The following is a 19,430-nucleotide window of genomic DNA, read 5'->3' as shown; positions in this document are numbered from 1 at the left end:
TCTCATGAATATATAGAATAAAAATTTAAGCATCCACTTTATCTTTAATAACACTTAAATGTCCAATAGTAACTATTATCATGAAGAGTAGATGAATCAATTTTATAAAATTGTTGAAATTTCATTTAGTAATTTTTCTTCAAGAAATGCACAGACATTTTAGCTCATTTTCTAGTATGTTTTCTAAGAAATGTTATCTCACAGACTTAGTTAATTCCACAACTAATAGAGTCCAGATGTGTCTGTCTAATTTAAGTGGTATGTTGTCTAGACAGTACTTTTCGTATGAAGATTCTCTTGTTTTCTCCCATGTATTAAAAAACAACAACACACAGAAAAACAAATAATCAAAGAAAAAATTTCACTGGCTCTTTTCTGAGTATTTCTTTAGATAAACAAAACAAAACACACAAAACCCATCAACTATCAAAAACAAAATACAAAACAAAACAAAAATGTGTTTGAAGATTGGAATAGATAAAAAAATCACAACAAATTTTAGGGGAGAATTGAGACTTTCTTAAGAAATACAGCATCAGTCATGCATCAATTCCACACAGAGGATAGCTTTTTCAGAAAGCCATGGCACAAGGGAAGGAAGTCTCTTACATAGTCTGATCAGGAAAGAAGTCAGCATATATATATATATGTTACTATATCTGGCTTATTTTAACTTCTCAGTCCCCTAATATATACACACAAACATACACACATACACCACATACACACTCAAATATATTATTGTGCACATGATATTTCCCAAGTACAACCTTGGCTGTCTCAGAACACAGCTTCTGCATGATGATGCTCAGAATACAGTTGCTAGACTTCATCTTACTAATGCTGGTCTTTTGTAATCACAGCTAATTATTCAGGCCCATATGAACAGTATCCATTGTCCCAGCAATATTTTTTTCAAACTACAGACTTCCCTTTATTGAAATAATCAAAGTGAAAACTAAATCTCTTAAGTCTTTTCTTTATTTTATTTTATTTTATTTTTTCTCCTTTATTAATTTATTCTTGTTACATCTCAATGGTTATCCCATCCTTTGTATCCTCCCATTCTTCCCTCCCTCCCATTTTCCCCTTATTCCCCTCCCCTATGACTGTTCCTGAGGGGGATTACCTCCCCCTGTATATGTTCATAGAATATCAAGTCTCTTCTTGGTAACCTGCTGTCCTTCCTCTGAGTGCCACCAGGTCTCCCCCTCCAGGGGACATGGTCAAAGGTGAGAAGTAAAACATTATGATAGGCAGATTTGGGCACAGGGGTCCCACTCAAACTAAGGCACCAGCCAAGGACAATACAGGTGGTAAACCTTAAACCCAGCAATATTTTTAGGATAGGGTTTCTCTATGTAGCCTTGCCTGTTTTGAAACCCACTCTTTAGAGAAGTCTGACATTAAATACAAAGAATTGTCTGCATTGGCTTTAGAAGTGCTGGGATTAAAGGTATGTATCACCACTCTTCTGATTAAATTAAAATTTTCATAGAAAAAGTCAAATAGATCAAGAAAGAAAAAAAATGTTTTTAAGAGAAGCAAGGACTAAGCCTTGTCTAAATACTTGGGAAAGTCCTAGTGTTGACTTATGTGAACTTACCCTAAGGCTTAGGGGACATATCTTGAAGCTATATTTTATTTTATTCATTTTTTTCTTTTATTAATTTATTCTTGTTACATCTCAATGGTTATCCCATCCTTTGTATCCTCCCATTCTTCCCTCCCTCCCATTTTCCCCTTATTCCCCTCCCCTATGACTGTTCCTGAGGGGGATTACCTCCCCCTGTATATGTTCATAGGGTATCAAGTCTCTTCTTGGTAACCTGCTGTCCTTCCTCTGAGTGCCACCAGGTCTCACCGTCCAGGGGACATGGTCAAAGGTGAGGTACCAGAGTATGTGAGAAGTAAATCTTTCGCCTTGAAGCTATATTTTAATGATGAACATTTCTGTTTATTCACTTTTACTAAGCAAGCCCCTTCATACTCTGATATTCATTTACACCAAGAAACTTTTAATTAAAGTATATGGAAATGCTAACAACTAGACAGTAGAAGATTCAAAGAAAATGATTCAAGGAAGATTTATAAGCTTTCAGGAAGATTACATAACCTTACTCTATAGGAGCATTCCTGCTTACATTGTCTAAATCATTGGATCTGATAGCTTTTGAAATCTTTCAATGCACTTGTCCATAGTAATTTCAGGGAGCATGATCAGCACCCACTCTAAGTAAGTATAATTTGTTTATTTTTTTATTATTTTTCTTTTTTACATACACATTTATCTTATTACACATAAATATAATAAATTACATACAGCAAAAAGAACCATGAAACAATCAGGAATTATATAAATGCATTCATAGTGCTTTGGCTATTTGTATTTGGCACCCTTGAAGAAAACATCTTTCCTATTTTTGTGAGTCTAAAATTCTGAATGTAAATCACCATCAAGTGTAAAATTTAAGCATATTCAGAAATACAACTAGTTTTTATAGCACACATTTTGCAATATTATTGAAGTCGGTGTAATGTTTGCGTTGGTTAAGAGTGACGTGCTAAGAAACAAAATTTGGTTTCACCTATGAGTTGCTTTCATTGCACAACCTTAAAGAAGTAATTTTTTGTTACTTTGTTTTCCAAAATATATATTTTCTATAATGGCAGTGGCATGTTTCTTCAAACAGGCAGTTTGCACCCTTTCTTTTTTAATGTTAGATTATGTCATATTATTTAATATTATTTCTGATGCACATCCAACATCTCTTAATTGTATTCTGATCTCTCTCATCACTTTTTGTTATTATAATTATAGCAATTCAATATATTCAAGAATATTTAGCTTTTATTTTATTTTATCTTTATTTGAATTTTATCTTATTTTGTTTTTTTACATATACATTTATATTATTACACATCTATCTGAGAAAGTTCTGACAGCAAGAAGAAGCACAAACCATCAGGAATTATATAAATGTTACATTTACAGTGTTTTGGCTATTTTTATTTGGAAACATTGAAGAGAACATCTTTCCTGTCTTGATGCATCTAAAATTCTGAATGTAAATCAATATCTATCATATCTGTTCTTTATTAACTTAAAAGGTCTACCTAGACCTAAAAACATCTTAACCCTAAACAACCAAGCTTAATTGTAAAGCTAAACCATCTGGTCTTCAACCCCATCAGAGACTAGAGAAGGAATAAAATCAATTATCTGAATAGACAGGAAGTGCAGGCAAGCAGCTTCCACATGAGAAAAATGACAGTGACAATTTGATGCTTTTATTTTCAATGTTATGTTTTCACGGTTAAGTCTTAGTATCCAATTATTTATACAAAACAACATTAAAAATGGAGAGAAAAATCATATATATTAGCTACTTTTTAAACTTTAACTAATTATACTTCAATATCTTTTAAGTATACAAATAATGAACATATTTCTTTTTGCATATAGACTTTATTAATTTATAATAAACTACATAGAGTAAGAAAGGTTACATAACAATCCATATGTAAAAGTTACATTTGAAATCTTTTAGCTCTTTTGTATTTGACAGCCTTGAAGAAAATACCGTCAAGCATATCTAGGTGAGTCTGAAGGTTTGGAACTGAATCACTCTCTGTTATACCTTGCAGTTATCAACTTAAAAAATCTTACCAGGCCTTAAAACATTTTATTAAAGCTTAAACAACTTAAGTCTAACTGTGAAACTCGATCTATTCTTCAACCCCATCAAGGATGGGAGAAGGAATAAAATTATTAAGTAGGAAGTGAAGGCAAGCAGTTTCTAAAATTAAGAAACGACAGAGACATTTTACAGGCCTGTCATCCATTCTCTCTATATATCCTTGGAGCATTTTCTTGAGCCTTCTGGCCCAGTATACATGGCCGACATTATTGTGAAGCAGAAAACATAAAGGAGTTTCTTACCTTGTCATGGTAGAGCTTGACAGTCAGCTCAGCTTGTATCCAAGTCTTATCCATTTGTGGGAGCATATTATCTTTAGAGAGAGCTGGGGCATTTGTGTACAATGGCTGTCTTGCCAATAATGAAGTTATCTCCAAGTGGAGATTTTATGATACACATCATCTTCATTGAAGTAAGATGGGTGTGTTGCCAGGAGCTGACATATTTCAAGTCAAAGAAGCTTAAATTAATACAAATGTCTTTTTATTATGTGTTTACACTTATATTTACATTGTCTGTAATCATATCTATCATTATCTATCTATCTGTCTATCTATCTACCTATCTACCAATCATCCATCTGTCTATCTATCTATCTATCTATCTATCTATCTATCTATCTATCTATCTAACAATCATCTATCTATCTGTCTATCAATCATCTATTTTAATCATAATTCTGAATAGGCAAACATTGCTTGCTTCTGGCTATTTACTATCTATTCAACCTAGGATGTATATTTCTGTGATAAGCTAGACTAGTATCTGACAGGACCATGAGTCTGATTCTAACCATTAACTTGTATAAGTTAATTGTCAAAGTCTAGTTTTGAGGGATCCAGAAGGAAAACTGAGGCAAGTGGATTCAACATTGGAATTTAGGGTCAGTCAGATTGGTGAGTGAAGACTTTCTTTCCTTTGGAGTCAGTCAGTGACTGACATTTCTTTCTCATCTTATATACCTAAATTAAAAAATATTTTTAAATTCAAAGACTGCAAGAAGAAGCCAGTAGGAACTGGGAAGGTGAGAGAGAGGCAGGGTTTCCTCTCTGTGGCTCAGGAAGGGCTGTTCTGCCATGAAGGAGGACAAACTTAAATGTTTCCTTGTAGTACCAGATGCAAAAAGCAGCTTCTAGACAAAAGCTATAGGAAATTGTAAAAGGAAGGTCTTTGATCCATATATAGGCCTCTTTGTGGAGATCTATGGTAGGCTAAAATATGTTGATGACAGAGCCTGGAATCTGTTGACTTATTGCTGAATCTACAGGGGAATAATAAACAAGAGAGACATAGAAAGAAGATCACGCACACATACAAGCTTTCAAGAGAGAAAATTGATTAGGCAAATGGCCCCAACAAACTCTTTTGTTCTGGTTATATCTCTTATACTCTGAACAAAAACTCTCTCCATCAGAGAAGGAATTGTCTTATAGTTAAAAGAATTTATCACAGAGACAGATAAAACCATTACAGTGGTCCATAAAAGTACTTATTGCATCTATAAACTTTCTATCAACTGTTTAACTTTTTAAATTCTAAAATTCTATATTTGGAAATTAATTCATCTGAACAGCAGTGCATTATCAAAAAGGTCCCATAGGAAGATTGTTCAGTCAGAGTGGGTATACCCAGAAACTGAGGCTTCGCACCATGCCAGATTGCTGAGAAATACAGCAACACAGAAATGAGGGATGCTATGGGCTGGAAGCAATACTGGGGGTGCATTATGGTACAGATATTCTAAAATACCACAGTACCTTGCAGAAAGCCCACATGCCTACTGAACTTTGCCAATTCAATGGCTCTTGATAGTTAATTATCCTAACAACTTTTAACAGGACTGGAAGTAAACTTTACATTTGCAAATGATTAGTGTAGGTACAATACCTAATTCCACAGTAGAAACATACTTATATATGTGTTCCAAAATAAGCATAAATTTGAATCAACACATAAAATTCTATACTCATGTATCAAGTAATCTTATTTCTGTATTAATATACAGAATTCTATACAAATGAATTAAAAAATTGAGAATGACAATAGTTGTATAATTGAATTAACATATTCAATAACCTAGCCATTCTCCTGTTATTTCTATATTTTTCTAGATGATATTTTATATTCTCCCCCTTCTTTTAAAATTATATGATGTTTTAGTTTTTTCACATTACTTACTGATCCCAACCTCCTTCCCTTTTCTCCCCTCTGTCCCATTATCCAAACCTCTTCTACATTTACCCCTACCAATTCTTCCCAGAAAAGGACACCCTTACCCAATGCATATTGGCACATCAAGTTATACCAGGGCTCAGTGAACCCTCCTCCATTGAGGCCAGACAAAGCAGACCATGCAGAAAAATGTGATCCAAAAACAAGCAATAGAATCCATGTCAGAGTCAGCTCCCGATCCATCTGATAGGAGACCTTCTGAAGACCAAACTCGGTTACATATGTATTGTGGGCCTACATCCAGTCCATACATGCACCATACATGCTCTTTCATTGGTGACTCATTCTTTGTAAAACCCTTGGGCCTAGCTTCGTTTCTTCTGTTGATCTTCTTGTGAAGTTCTTGTACCCTCGGAGTCCTTCTGTCAATCCTCCCACTCTTCCATAAGCCTCCATTAGCTCTGCCTAATGTTTGGCTGTGGATCTGAGGCATTAGAGACCTAGACATGGCTATACCCGTGCCAAACAAACACATTCTTTCAGAATTTCATTGTTTTTTCATGAGTACATAAAATATATGTGCAGTGTGTCTGATTTTTTCTGTGTATTTGTAGGTAGTGTATTATCAAAGTTTAGTCGACATGAATATATGGGCCTGGAGGATATAATTCAGTGTTAGCTGTCTTCCCCTTTCACTCTCCATATCAGTATTTGGTACAGAACTTATGATAGAAATCCAGTTAATTATTTGATCTACACTAGTCCTCTCTGATCCCCAAGGAAACTCAACTCTTTTGCCATATGCTGGAATACAGTTTTTCACAAATCCTGGCCTTGACATTTTGTGTGTTTATTATGATTGTACTTGTTTTATATGCTCATATAGTAGACAAATTATTGCCTTAACCATACTCAAAACATCCCTTTTATTTTTCTTTTGTTTCTGTTCATCTATGGTATGATAAAATTCTGGCCATGTTACCTCTCTAATTAGTTTTGTTATCAAAATTATACCCATATACTGATTTGGGAACATATATTCCCTAAGTCATCTGTAGTAATTTTCATCTATAGAGTTCATTTTGAACAGGCATGAACTGAATCTGGGGACCAACCATGTATACTTGGTAAAGAAATCTGTCCCTTTGTGCCTTGATACTGACATAAGCATTGGCCATGATCCACAACTGCAGTCTCCACCAGAGAACCTGTGATTAATCTATATGTAGACCTGTCATCTTTAACCTCATAAAGTTTTGTGGTGATTTATTCTCAAGAATTTTGGGAAGAAGTTTATATTTGAGAGCTAGAGTCCAAGGAACCAATCATCTTCCTATTTTGGGGGTCAGGGAATATTCCTACAAGATACACCTGGGAAATCTCCATATAGAAAGCCACTCTGGTGCTGAATCCCAACTTACCACAAGGTTTGACCTTGGATTTAAGCATCATGAATATCTTAGTGTAGTCAGCTAGGGCCAAGGAGGTCTGGGGAAGGGAAAATATACAAACTTATTTATTTTTAGCCACTGGAATGTAGGAAACTCTAAAGCAGTCTTGAAGTTTTCTAACATACTGAAAAGAAAAGTAAAACAATTTTGCTCCAAGTTCAAATTTGACACAGCCAAAAATTCCAGTGGAGACAACTGGAGTTTGTTTGGTGGGAAAATATTACTACGTGTAGGACATCTTCCTTGAATGATCAATCCCCTAAACAAGTTTACTTCTTTGGCCAGAATTACAGAGCACTGGGTTCTTGTCCTTGTTATTTGTGAGACAGCTAGAGTATCGATATGTTCATAAATCAAAGAATTATCATAACAATCCAAGACCTTATTTCGAACATGTGTATTCACCTTTCTTTGTGCTCTAAAGGGAGTGATATGGATAAATTCTGAAGAGAGAAATGGTACAGCAGGATCACAGCCCCATGGCTTGTACTCTGTAACAGGACAGTTGCATCCTTGCAGGTACTTCATTTGAACATATGACTCTTCTTCATTCCAGGCACCTCAGCAAAGGGTCTTCTAAAATATGTGCCTACCCATTGTAATATTGTTGGTCCACAGGTCTTATAAATGAGGATACCATAGGTACTTGACTTAGGTAAAGACAGTCTGTAGTGGGATACAGTAAACATTTTCAGAGAATGCCCCAGGATCTAATTAGATGTAGTTGTAAACATTGCCCTGTCAGGCCAGGAGAGGCAGAAGAGGTCAAGTACTTGGATGTCGATGTTAGACTGTTGTATTATGAGCATCTGTGGTGATTTCCTTTCTAATTTCTTTATTTTCATGTTAACGAGAAATGTTTAATTTCTACTTTCACCTTTCTACTTTTCCTGACATTACTTCTCCACTTCAGAAACTGTCACCTCAGCCTACCTCTGGCCTCATCTAAAGAGATAGAATTTCCCAAGAAGTGAAAAGCTATTATCATTTAGTGACAGAATATCACTGATAATATGTGCGTTCCATGGCCTGGATCATTCTATCTTGATGACCCTTGTTTCTATGAACATGGAACCTTAGTTTAGATGCCTCCCTCTTCTTGTTGATGATTGACCAGTTATCTATACAAACTGGTTCAAAGCTATAACCCTTGGCCTCACATCTGTCTAGTGAAATGTGATAGGAGACATAAGTGATAATAGGTAGGTCATGGTGAAGAAAGGTGTTGAACTATGATCAAATGCCTGTTGCCTGAATGCAGGCTGAGCACATCTTTGAAACTTTGCTGGGTGAATTTGAAAGAACTAGTGAGTTGTATGTCACCCGCTTTCTTGGTTGGCCCCACACTCAGTGGCAAGACACAGATGTGAGTTTCATATTGGGAACAGTTTTCTTTTGGAAGAACCTCCAAACTGCCCATTTAGGGATCACACAGGAGTGTGATGAGCACAAAATGCAAACCATTGCCATGAAGACCAACATTGCCTCTTACCTTGGTCAATAACTGTGAAAGAATTATAACAGTTTTCTTTGGTTTTCTGCCAATTACTATATTGTACATACATTTTCATATAACTTACAGTTGGGGGAATACATCTGTGCCAGTTTTAGAAGATCATCACATCTTGCCTTGTTGACTACTTTTCTGCTCACATGCACAAAAAAAGCAAGCTGGGTTTGGAGACTGCCATATGATCATCCAGCCTATCCCTCCCACTTGTTTTATTTCTGCTCTAAGTAAAGAAAACATCAGAGACAGGCTAGAGTATATAGTCCAGGAAAAAACTAGGGTGGATGTTTTCATCTATACAGCTAGAGGAGAGCCATCGTCCCTGCTGGGAAGACAGTCTGAGCAGCATTTGAATGAGATAACACTAACTTTGATATCTATGCTGTGCTTACAAGCAAAATAGTGTCATTAGGTTCCAAGTGTTTATCTTGAAAGGATGTAAATAGGTTTCCTCTTTGGAACATATGAGGAGTGTTAGAGATAGTTTATATTTCTTGCTAAGTAAAGGAGTGCTTGTCTCATTTGTGGTATTCAGGAGAACACCAAAACTGCAGATGGGTTCAGGAATTCAGTGATGATTTTCCTGATATATGGAATGAGAAAAGTAACTGAAGTGACATTGTTTGAGTGAGAAGTCATGCAAGGGAAAATTTCAATTTTTTTTCTGAACAGTGATTAAGGGAAAAGTTGCACAGTTATAAACAGTACTAGTATGGGTTAGAATTGGGAATGGCCCATGTGAGATATAATTCTCTGTGAACAGTTGCAGAGGCAACATGGCTACCTCTAAAGGCAATGAGAATTGTATGTCACTGTGAATTTACAGATATGGGAGAGGCTATGTGTATGGCAGGGATTGTAGAAAGGTCTGGATATAAGGATGGGATTTGGTATTGGCTTCTGACATAATGAGGTAAATTAATTGTTGTGTTCAATTTGTTTGTTTGTTTGTTTTTGCTTTTCAAGATAGGGTTTCTCTGTGTAGGCTTTTCTGTCATGGGCTTGGTTTGTAGAGCAGGCTGGCCTAGAATTCCAAGAGATTTACCTGCCTCTGCCTCCCTTTGATTAAAGGCTGGGATTAAAGGTGTCCACCACCACACCTGGCTTGTGTTGGACTTTTTCCTAGTTAGGTAAACAGTAGAAAAACTGGACAGGGATTACATCAGTAATATACAGCACTGCCATGGAGTCTCAAATCTTGAGCCAATGGGAAGAGCCATGTAGTAATTAGGGAGCGTGTGACTAGAGGATCTCACATATTTTCTGAGAGAATATTGTAACACCAAAGCTTGAGGTCTGCACAGAGCATAGTGGTGTGGGGGAAATGATAGACAAGAGAGCCTTTCACAGAGTTGAATATGAAAAGGAGAATGGGAATTTAATGAAATTTTATTTATTTATTTTTAACATTTAAACATGGAGTTATATTTGCAATAAATGTTTACAATTATAAGGATTGAAGTTGTGGTCAGTCATGGTGTATGTTTTTCTCAGCAAAGACCAGGAAGACTAGCAAAGTCAAATGAAGATTTCCACAGTGTAGCAATGCAAAAGTCCCCATCCTATTGTTTGTGGTTCTTTTTATACTCCTTCCAAGCATCATGTGCACCCTCACTTATATCTTACCAGGAAAACATCACATGCCCTCTCACAAAACGTCTACCAGAAAAACCACGTGACCTCTTACAAGACAGCTTTCTGTAAAATGCTGCATGGTGCTCATCTTTAATCTCAGCAGTCAGGGGGACAGAGGTAGGCATATCACTGTGATTTCAATGCTAGTCTGATCTACAAAGCTAGTCTAGCACAGTCAAGGCTAAACAGAGAAACTTTGTCTCAAAAAAGAATCCAAAAATAAAAGTAAAAGTAAAGTTGTAAAAAAATTATCTTTTTATATTTTGTTAGTATATATTCTTCACTTTATGCAAAACTGAGGAGTTTAATATTGAGTCACATATTTTAAACAGACAATTAACATTAGAAAATGTTACTGGACTATAGAAATGGCTCAGTGGTTAAGAGCACTGGCTGCTTCATCACAGGGCAAAGGTTCAAGTCCCAGCACCCACATGACAGCTCACAACCATCTGTTACTCTAGATCCATGGGCTTCAGTATCCTCACACTAACATACATGTCCACAAAACTCACATATATGCCCACAAGGCATGAAAAAAGGAAAATACTACCAGTAGTTTTGGTGGATCTGCCATCAATTTTTCTGCAATGCATTGTGATTTTATTCAGTCCTCACATTAAACTAAGAATCGAGCAATCTTTTTCCTCCTTTGCCTTATTCTCACACTGAGATGAAGGTAAGTAAGGAGGTAGTAGAGAGACCTTGAGTGTGGTAACTTTGTTCCCATGGTCTTTCCTCACATGACCCAGGTTACTCCATTTTTTTCTTTTGTGAATGTACATTATCAAATGTTAAGCAGTTCCTCCGGGGAGGACAGTTCCTGAAAGAGGGTCAATGAATTAACTACAGTGTTGTGTGGTCATTGTGCTAATCTGTCTAGGTACCCCCATTGTTGACATTTCACGAGAATGTTTTCTGAATCATGTGTAGAAGACAAGGATTTTAAAATATTTCTGACATCTTTCAGCAACATTCTCTGAGTCTTGTGTTCAGAATGAGTTTTTTTTTTTTTTTGTAATTTATCAGTTAATATTGGTCACATCACTGTTAGTGTGTGTGGCTGTGTGTGTGTTGTCATTCTATCATAAGTTTTGAAACAAGGTAAGCAATCTTCAAGTCATAATCAGAGAAGCTTCCTCCAGTGGCAGATAGCAAAAGATACAGATACCCACAGACATTATGTAGAATTAAAACCTAAATTGGAAGTTTCTAATGGGTCTTTATTTTAGAGCTCTGGGAACCTCATGGAAGACAGGGAACAATGATTTTAGGAGTCAGAGAGGATGGAGGACACCAGGAAAACATGGCTCACTGGATCAAATTATCTGGGCTCATATGGGATCACAGAGACTGAAGTGGCAAGCATGAGACATTCAAAGTTCTGTAATAAGTCCTCTGCGTGTATGTAATGGCTGTTAGCCTGGTATTTCAGTTGGAGCTTACAGTGGCAGCAGGTGTATCTCTGATCCTCTGGCCTGCCCTTAGGAAGATTTTCTCCAAATTGTGTTCCCTTGTCCAGCCTTGCATAAGGGCTTTTACCTTTTCTTACTGTATGTTGTTTTGTTGTCTTTGGTTGTTGTCTTTTGGAGCCCTGCTTGTTCTGAAGGAAAATGGAAAGAAAGAGGATTTGTGGTAGAGAGGATGTAAGAGGTAAGAAGGTATTGTATGAGAGAAGAATCTTTTTAAAGAAGAAAGGAAGTCTGAATCTACTATTCTGATTCATTTCTTATTTTCAGAATAATTTCATTAATATTGGATTTCTTGTACTTCTGTACAAATGTTAGGATTATTTTTGTCATTAGCACAAAATGATAACACATATGGATACCGGCATGGCCACTGAAATGAGTTTCAATATTGCTTATGAATACTAAACTCATAATAATGTTAAACCTCTTGTTTATAAACATTGGATTTCTATATCTTATATAGATCTTAGAAATAACATGAAAATTAGTTTTTGCGTAGTTGTAGAATGGAGGAGCTCAGTGCATCCTCCAGAAGAGGAGAAGAAGGATTGTATGAGACAGAGGGATAAAGGACATCAGAAGAACATGGCCCGCTCTATCAACAAAACAAGGTTCTGAGAGACTCACAGAGACTTAAGCACAGTCACAGAGTCTGCATGGGCTGAGCTAGGTTTTATGTAGGAGCTAGGATCTATGTTATGGTTGTGTAGTTGATGTTCGTCTGGGCCTGCTCAGAGTAGGAGTGGCATTTGTCTGATTATTTTGCCTGTTCTTGGAACCCTTTTTTGCCTCACCCAGCCTTGATATAAGGGTTGTTCCTCTGATTTTTTTGCGTGAGTTTGACATGAACTCTATTTTTATATCTACACCTGTATTACAGTTAAATATTTCCCTTATTTTTAAATATAATTTACTTACTTATTCAGTTTACATCTTGGCTATAGCCCCCTTCCTTCTCTCCTCCCAGTTCCACCCTCCCAGCCCTTCTTTCTTTCTCTTCTCTCCTTCTCCTTAGAAAAGAGGAGCTCCCCCAAACTACCCAGCATATAATTTTCTATCAAGATTAAGTTCCTCTTCTTCCACGGAGGCCAGAGTAGACAGTCAAGCTAAAGGAAATAAGGCAATAGAGTCCATGCCAGAGACAGTACCATACTTCACTTTCCAGAGGACCCAAATGGAGATGAAGCTTCCCATCATTTACATATGTGTTGGTGGCCTAGGTGGGTATTATGGCAGTGGAAAGTGAGAGGTCTGGGAGAGCATCTCTGGGAAAAGCTATAGACCTGTTACAGGGTAGGCTCCTGGGATTATGTTGGAGTGACTCTAGCAGCAGGGGACATGGAGACTGAAAGGGCCCCCTAGTGGAAGTCCTAGCTAGGCAGGACTTCTAGTGGAGTGAGAGGAACACCAAAACATCCACAAAACCTTACCTCAAATTTTACCCTGCCTATAGGATTTTCAGAGATAATGTCGCAGCAAAGACTGAGGGGATGTCCAACCAATAACTGGCTCCAACTGAGACCCACTCTGTAGGAGAGTGTGAATCCCTGACACTATTAATAGTTCTCTGCTGTGCTTGGAGACAACTTAGAATAACTGTCCTCTGAGAGGCTCCACCAAGCAGCAGATCAAAATACATACTGAAACCCACAGCCAAACACTGAGTATAGCTCTGGGAGTCCTGTGGAAAGCGTGTCTTGGAGCAGAGGAGGCTGAGGATAGAAGTACCAGGAGCAAACAAGAACTCCACAACAAGACCAGCAGAGTCAACTAACCTAGTCCCGTGGGGGCTTACAAAGAATAAAACAGCGAGAAAAGAGCATGTGTGGACTGGAATTAGGGTTCTGACACATAGGTAACTGATGGGTATTTCCTCTTTTTATTGCAACTTGTTTGGTTAATATCCTTCAGAGGCCTGATCCTATTTGAAGGGAAACAGAGGAGGAGTTGATCTGAGGATCATCAGAGGTGTGTGCTAGAATGGGACGATTATAGTGAAAGAAAGTGCAGTGGGGATGTAATGCAGGAGAAAAAAATAAAATGAACATATTTTACAATTACTAACTCTTTATTCCTAAACATTTTGTTTTTCTTTCTATCATGCTGATGCAGGGTCTCACCATGCTCTCATATTGGTGTCAGATTCTGAGGAGGTTATGTTGCCTTTTCCCAAGGAGCTTTTTCTAAAGACAGACACCCAACACTTACCTTGTGGTATTGTACATTGAGGAGCTTTCTGCTTTTCATTTTCCATTATTATTTTCTTCTGTATAAAATCAATTGAAATTTATATATTGAATTTCTACTAGCTTTATTTCCAAATCTGCAAATTTTTGTGAACTTCTGACTATTTCTGTAGAGATTGCATGATATCCTTTCCAACTACAAGCTGTTTGTCTTCCTTGTCATAAGTAATACACAGAACACTGACCTATTGTTCATTTTACTTACTGATTTTACTGAGATTAATGTGCAATATATTTTCTGTGAGAGGGATCAACTTGTATCTTATTATTTATAACTTCCAGGAAACTACTGAGACCTTTATTATCCTAGGTATTTCCTTCTATTCAAATTCATGAGTAATCAGTTCTATAAAAGAGCTGTTTTGTTGAGGCTTATTTTATTACTAAATATATTTCTTGTGTTTATATAATGAATTATTGTTATGTTCATCTCAACTCTTCTATCACAGTTCACTCTTTTTTTCTGCTGAAAACTTACATTATAAGTCTCCTTACTATTTCCTTTATTTATAAATGTGAATTTCATATGACTGCTGTATTTATGTAATTTTAACATGCCTGCCTCTCCAGTTCTTCTTGTGTGCTGCCCTCTTCACTCTCTAATTCATGTAATCTTCATTAATCATTATTGTTACATATATATTCTTACATATAAACATATGTTGTTGTGTGATATCAGAGCAAGAGTTATATATAATTTGGGATAAATATAAATAAGATTTATCTTGTCATTTTTGAAGAAACTGAGTGTTTATATTTATTTTATAAAATTTGAAGAATGGGAGGATACAAGGGATGGGATAACCATTGAGATGTAACAAGAATAAATCAATAAAAAATTTACATCTCCAACCCTCATAAAACTGCTTTACAGAAATGTCCATTCAGAATATTACTTATATAGTTCTGATATTCTGTAGGAACCAGGCCCAACTGGGCTGCCTACCTGTCTTGCTGTTTCATGTCCTGTTTGTAGCAGCTTCCGTGTCTGTGTTTATGTTGGTTAGCTAGTCATGTTTACTACTCTGAGAATGCACCCCTCCCCTCCTTGGGACTTTTCCTTCTGTGTGCAATCACCTCTTGAGGGATTTCACATGAGAGCGGCATTCCTGCTTTGCTGCCTACAAGAAGGCTCTTTGATCACTGAATAAAAGCTGGTGCTGCTGCCACTGCTGCAGCTCTCTTAGCACAAAGGACCCACTGTTTTAGTGTGTGTGTATGTGTGTGTGAGTTTGTGTGTGTGAGTTAAATCCGCAGTCCCTCGCCCTTGACTCGGTACTGTGGTGGTGCAGGCACCACAATATTCATATTTAAAATTTAGAATATTAGGACATTTTACACGTGTGTGGTAGTAGACTTATCCAATGTTATCTAAAAATATGTGATTCTAATGACTGCATTTTTTACTAAGTTATATCAGGCTCTACTGTTTTTATTTTTCTTGATTATTTTGTCTGTTATTGTGTAGTGATGGCAGTTTTATGTGTTATCACTTTATTGTAATTTGTGATCTATGAAAGCAACTACATTATAAAATTCAGGTAGCAGAGGGAATGCCTTGAAGGGACATAAGGTGATGTACATCACCACATAGTTTATATTTGCATAATTCATTCTCTTGTTCTGTGTCTCTTCCAAACACTTTACCTCACTGCCAGTTATTTTACCCCGAAGTCCAATATTTGTGTGGTCCTAGCTTTTTGAATTCATAATTCATGTTATGCATAGTTTGTATTAAGTACAATATGTTCCTTTCAATGCATTCCTTATGCCTCTGTGTTGCTAATAATCTGTTCATTAATGCTATAATAATTAGCTCATTAGATTTCACTGTCTGGTACATTTTCTAATTTTAAGTATATGTTGGTGTGTGGGCAATTTTAGTCTGTGTTTTTGATGTATTCCCATGTGTGTAATGTATAAAATTGTCCCAATAGCTTTAAAAATTACTCTCTCTAGTTCATATCTCAGAAGTTTGTGGTATTTATTAATGCTAAATGTAAGTGTCTTTGGCTGTGGGATTGCTCAGTTATAAAATGTTTCCCACAGAAACAAACAAATCAACCAAAAAATAGGAAAAGATGGTATGCCATTATAATCCAATATTTGTTGTGCTAGACTTTCAAGTTGCTGTACTTTAAGATGAGTGTAATAACTTAAAAAGTTAGAGATCCATTGATTAAAAAGGCCTGTTGTTGACTATGTATCCAAACACATGTGCACATTTTTGCAGCATTCTCACATGCCTATGATCATATGCACAAAAGCTATTTACATGTTCATTTTACACCTAATTTCTTTGTACTCATCTATGTTTAACTATATACCATATTCAAATGCCTTTACTGAGAATAATTTGTCGTAAGTTTTGAAACAAAAGCAAAAGTTCAAGGTGTCCATCTTTATTTTTCTTTATCTGATTATTGTGTCAATGTTGGTTATTTCATGGCAATTCCTCATGAGTGTTAGAGTAGTTTGACCCCGCCCCCAAAAGTAAGACACATTGGCTTTCTGTGTTCTGATACTCTTAGTGTCTAATAGCTGTAGTCATTACAGACTTCTTAAAGTCAATGAATTGGGACATTAAGAAATATATGGATGTTGTTAATAATTTTAAGTACATGATTTTATCTTTAAGTGTTCTCACTCTTAATTATTACTCTGTTTTCACTTACTGTATGCCAGGTATTTCTGATATGAACTCACACTGTATTGCTCAGTGAGGTTGACAACCCAAGACCCGAAGCCACTCTTTGCCTCAGCATCTGGAGAAGCTCACACTGGAGACCACTACCCTGAGCTTGTGGTATTATAACATCAATTGCTTTTGAACTATTTTTATATTTCAACACTTATGTAAACAAGTAGATTTAATTATGTATTTTTATGCTTTAGAATTTGATGAAGTTATTAGATCTAAGCACATTTTTATTACCTAATAATATAATGAACAAGATTATGTCCTTCACAAAAATTGTAGATTATCCTTTTTGCCTCAATGTCAGGCATCCAAGAAAGAGAAATGTACAGTATTTATATTTTTTACTGACTGCATTGAGGAAACAGTCCATGACAATGGGAAATGGCGATAGTAACAGTATTTATTATTGGCTACTATTTGAACTTTCAGAAGTACTGTCCCTTAAGGTTCTGTACATGTGCAACATCCATACATACTATGTACCATATTTTATGTATGTTGGGGATCTTTATTTTGATTACTATCTCGTATTTTGTCCTATGTATATTCATTAGGCATGTATTGCAAAACCCTTCAATTTCAGGATTTTGATGAGTTTGGTAGCAAAGAGACCCCATGAATTAATTTCAAAAGTGTCATATCATATGTGTATTGTTTTTCAATTGTTAAGTAGTAAACGCACGCTTTAAATAATTCCCATTATTTACAATGAAAATTTTCATGAGTGGTCAGGAAGCGAATCACAGCAACAGTATATGAGCTTAGAAGTGGAATCAAACAAACTAAGCCTACATTCTTGTCTTCAGCCTTAATAATGAAACAAATTTCCATTTCTCACCAGTGTGATGATGTGTGTTCTTGCTCGTTGAACCTTGAAGACCCTTCGGTTTGTTTTTGTTTTTGCTTTTTACAGAAAAACCTGAATACCTAACAGTAAGTACAGTGTGATATCCTGGTAAAAGTGTAAACGTGAGAATAGGTTGTCACAAGAAAATAGGTAAAATTAGTGGACAACAGGAAGTTTGCTATGTGGATTCATAGGGCTATGAATAACAGTGTTGACTAACATTGTATTTGTGTGGAGTTCACAAATACAAAACTAAATTGGCTGTGAAACACACACATACTGTCTCTTCCACCTTGATACTTTAAGAAACTAAAATAACATCAAAATATTATTGTCCTGAGTTGATTTTAGTGGAATCTGCTTTCAGAAGGACATAAAATAAGCTTATGCACAAGATGCTAATTAATTGTGTTGAATACAAAAATGAATTGTAGCCTCTATGATTACCTACTGTACTAAATGCATATGCCTCCACTCAGGAGATCACTCACCACCTCAGAACTACATCCACATCACACATTCCGTTTTCTATTGCTTTTAAATAAAGGCATGGGCATGAAGATACCAGTATTTATTTATTTTCAAAATCAAAATATATTATTTTTATTGGTGTATATTAAAACAAGTTACTTTTCAAGGATGTGCTATTTTGTACAGTTGATATTTATGAGAGTTTCCGTTTAGACATGATATATGTTAAAGTGCACAAAATGACATTTGATTTTTCCAAAAGTCTTCTTCATATATTATACATTGTTTTGTTTTCTTTACAAATTATTCATTAAGGTTATTTTTACTATTTTAAGAAAACACACACACACACACATACACATATATATATATGTATATATATATATGACATTAGCTTAATATTTTGGAAGTATTCATACTTAAATCTTGACAATGGAGATCAACCACTGGCAATTTACGGTCTGTAAGATATCAACTTTTAAAATTATGTCACACTGTAGTTGATTAACTTTATTTTTCATCACTTTAACATTTAATCAATTTAAAACTTGTTGACATTTTAACCCTTTTTAAAAATTATTTTGTTTTTGTATATACACTTTTATATTATTGCATATATGTACAGTAGATTACTTATGACAAGAAGAACCGTGATGCAATCAGGAATTATATAAATGTTACATTCTTAGTGTTCTGGTTGTTTGTATTTGACGGCCTTGAAGAAAACATCTTTCCTATCATGACACCAGTATTTTAATAGATTTAAGCAGACACCAGTATTTGAACAGCTTGAATCAATTAACTACTTAGTGTTAATGGGAAATCCTAGTTCATGAGAAAGGATATAATCCAGACCCATGCAGTGAAATAGGATTGACAAGAGCGAATAAAGATTCTGCATTTGAGCTGGAAAACACAGAACATTCACTAGAACGGACTGTCAGGTCATGCCACAAGTCTCCTTCTTCATGTTCTCTACTCTGCCAAGCAGCATTTGACATCTGAATTTCTGGCAAAGCCTTTGAATTATAGCCTATCCTCCAAAGTTAGCCATGAAACTACCAAATTTGGCATAATGATGTGATGTCTCAATAACATGTTGCTATTTTGAATGAGAAAATCAGGTTCTATGTTCTCAAATGTAGGGTGACAGATATAAGAGCATGATAACTTTATTACTTCTGTGAGGTATGTAATTATTAATATTAAGTGCTTATATATAGT

The 19,430-nt window shown here is 35.7% G+C and overlaps 1 protein-coding gene across 1 annotated transcript in view; it reads left to right on the top strand.

Moving 5' to 3' along the window:
* Nucleotides 1-19,430, top strand: part of LOC311592786 (uncharacterized protein) — a 386,211-nt gene that overhangs the window by 35,058 nt on the left and 331,723 nt on the right. Inside the window, exons 15-20 of the mRNA XM_084773587.1 lie at nucleotides 7,749-7,843; nucleotides 12,957-13,161; nucleotides 13,853-13,909; nucleotides 14,054-14,155; nucleotides 16,873-16,993; nucleotides 17,730-17,821. The gene's annotated coding sequence lies outside the window, so the exon portion shown is untranslated. The remainder of the gene's footprint in view (nucleotides 1-7,748; nucleotides 7,844-12,956; nucleotides 13,162-13,852; nucleotides 13,910-14,053; nucleotides 14,156-16,872; nucleotides 16,994-17,729; nucleotides 17,822-19,430) is intronic.

This window comes from Acomys minous, assembly GCF_964271855.1.
Source record: "Acomys minous genome assembly, chromosome: 2".
Lineage (NCBI taxonomy): Eukaryota > Metazoa > Chordata > Mammalia > Rodentia > Muridae > Acomys > Acomys minous.
This window is presented reverse-complemented; position numbering and strand designations above follow the sequence as displayed.